Genomic DNA, 2,956 nt, shown 5'->3' with positions numbered 1-2,956 from the left:
ACTCTTACATGAAAGAGTGCATGGGTGGGGTTTTGAAGCATCGTAGGTTAACCTTGCATACTTTCATCACAAAGGGGAAGACTAAACCCAGTTGGGTCGACAAAGCTGACCGGAAGTTTTTCAAGAAGAATTACAAGGACCACCCCAAAATGTTTGAGGATCAGAGGAGGGCTATGAGGAGATGGCTGGACACCGTAGGTACTTCGCACTTTGGTGCAGGTGGATGGTTGGTGTGTGAGGCAATTCTGGTAATTTTACTTCTTCTCATTTAATTTATTCTCACAACAATACAAAGCACCCATAGACGCACACATAGACGCATTTCATGAACTAAATAAAAAACTTACGGGTGCGTCTATTTGCGTGTCTGGAGACCCGCATCTAATTGCACGTCTATATATCAGACTCATGCACGTATAGATGCATAGTTAGACGCATAAATAGACGCGCTTATAAATGCGTTTATAGACGCACATATAGACGCAAGTCGAACAGACAGACGCGAATATAAACACGTTTTTAAATGCACAAATAGATGCGCTTTTGAAAAAAAAAAAAATTTATAGAATACTATGTATGTTGTGTATGCTATATAGTTACAAGAATCCCATATCCACATTCTGTAATTCAATTCTTACAGCCAACCGCATTTTAATTACAATTCCAAATAAAATATTACAACTCCAAAATGCAATAAAATTGAAAGCTCAAAAAGTGCTTGTATATACATATAGCACGAAGCTAAGCCACGTCATGTGGCTTCAAGTACAAAAAATAAGGAAGCTAAGCCACGTCATGTGGCTTCAAGTACAAAAAATAAGAGGAGTCTATATACAAGAGGCACGAAGCCAAGCCAGTGGCTTTAAGGACAAAAAAGAGTAGCTAGCACTACTTCTACGACTAATCCTCGCTGCCTTCCATGCTCCCTTTTGCGCTCCCTTCTGCGCACCCTTCTGCACCTCCTTCCTCGTCTTCCTTGTCGTCTTGTGCATGGGCTTGTAAACAAGGGACAACATATATCAATGTATGAAAAATCAAATCTTTACTTATAATTTTGGCATTATTTAATTACTTTCAAATACCTGGGGGGCTGCTCCAGTAGCTTGGGTATACTGCTCCTCAGTAATCAACCCGTCATCATAGAAGTGCCTCCATGTATCTCCTCTGCGATGGTGGCGGTGGTAGGCTGTCTCCACTGGAGTAGGGTATCTGCCCACGATCTCAAGCTGCATGATCGCAACACACTTTGTGGAGGGATTAGTACAAAGAAACAACCAACCTCCTAATAAACTACATAAGCAATATAATTTGAGATCGATACTTACAAATTGGGCCTCCCATGATTCAACACCCCCTGCTCCAAAATGCGCGCTTCCATATTCCTCCATCTGGATCCTCCGTGCCTCCACGTGCTGCAGACTGGGGTCCTCCCTCGCTGACTTCATTGCCTTCTTTCACTCACGCTTGTGAGCGGTGTGGGCGGGCCCCTTGGTGGTTGACCTGCCTCAAGCTTGGCAAGCTCCGCTAGTGCCTGCCTCTTAAGCGAAGATCTTTTATTGCTAAGTATCGTAACAATCTTTGACTTTCCCCATTTATCTGTGAGCTGGCGATTGGGGGGGTTAGGATACCTAGAGCGAACAGTAGTGAGGGTCTCATCAGCCAACCTCTTTGGGTGGTCTTTATAGTGGATAAAGCCATCTCTGTAATTGTTAGCAATTATAGAGTGCATGGAGGCCATGATGTCCTTCCCCCGCGCATCCATCAAGATGCCTCCTGTCTGAGTGATGTCATAATAAATCATACCATCACCCAGAGGCACGTCTAAATCATCTGAATCATCATCCTCCTCACCGCCACATGGCCCAAAGCACTGTGCCATGCATCCCCCACCGCTCTCCCTGCTACTACGCTTGCTACCCTGTCGTGTCGAGCTCATACGCTGGCCACTCGTAGCTGGGGACTACATGGGACTACGCTGACCACTCGTAGCTGGAGAACCGAGTCTCGACGGCTGGGGAGTACGTCGACGGCTTGTCGAGACAAAAGGACCTCCTAACGGCATGGGGGAAGGGGCATAAGACAGGATGGCAGAAGGGACATAGGATGGCATGGGGGAAGGGGCATAAGACGGTACGGGGGAAGGGGCATAAGAAGGGGCATAAAACGGCTGTGCTGACTCCGCTGGGGTGATCTCAGGCGGTGTGGGGTGGCTTGGAGTCTGTAGTGCCGACTCTTGGGGAGTGTTTAGAGTACCCGTCATATACCCGTATAACTCCGTAGGACTAGGAGGGTGCCCTAAAAGGTTATATAAGTCCTTCCAAATAGATTCCCGGGGATCAGGTGAGCTAGAAGCGCTTCCTGGCCACATGTTGAACTAGAAAAAAGAAAAAAAATCTATTACTGATGAGCTGAGAAGAAAGGGGAAGAAAAGAGAGGCTTACTGTCAGAGCGCGTCTATAGACCCGTCTGATTTGCACGTCTATAGACGCGTCTAACAGAGCATCTAACAGAGAGCGTTTAACAGAGTGTCTAACAGAGCGTTTAACAGTGCATCTAATAGAGCATCTAACAGAGCGTCTATAGACGCGTCTGTGTGTCTACAACAAGCCAGACGCACGGTTAGACGCGCCTATAGATGCGCTTTTAGATGCGCCCTGAGACGCGCCTATAGACGCGCTTCGACAGACGAGATTTCTAAAAAGTCGAAAAGGACATTGCCCCCGACACAAAAACGTGACACTCATACCTAGATCCTGCGCTTCCTAGATATGAGAAAGTAGAAAACTGGAGAGAGCAAACTTCCAAACAAGATCAACTGCAAAAAGACTTACTTGGATAAAGGTATGGAAGGTTCTTCATTCTTTTTCAAACTTGCTTCTTCTCCTTGTTCGTCCTCCTCTCCTTTAAGCTTAGAAGTAAGTGTAGGTATGGTCCCTTTCTCTTGAGTGAAAGCTTG

Source organism: Dipteris shenzhenensis, chromosome 7 (genome assembly GCF_047967505.1).
Source record: "Dipteris shenzhenensis isolate YYH24624 ecotype China chromosome 7, Dip_SZ_1.0, whole genome shotgun sequence".
NCBI lineage: Eukaryota > Viridiplantae > Streptophyta > Polypodiopsida > Gleicheniales > Dipteridaceae > Dipteris > Dipteris shenzhenensis.
The sequence above is the reverse complement of the archived record's forward strand: the minus strand, read 5'-3'. Positions refer to the sequence as shown.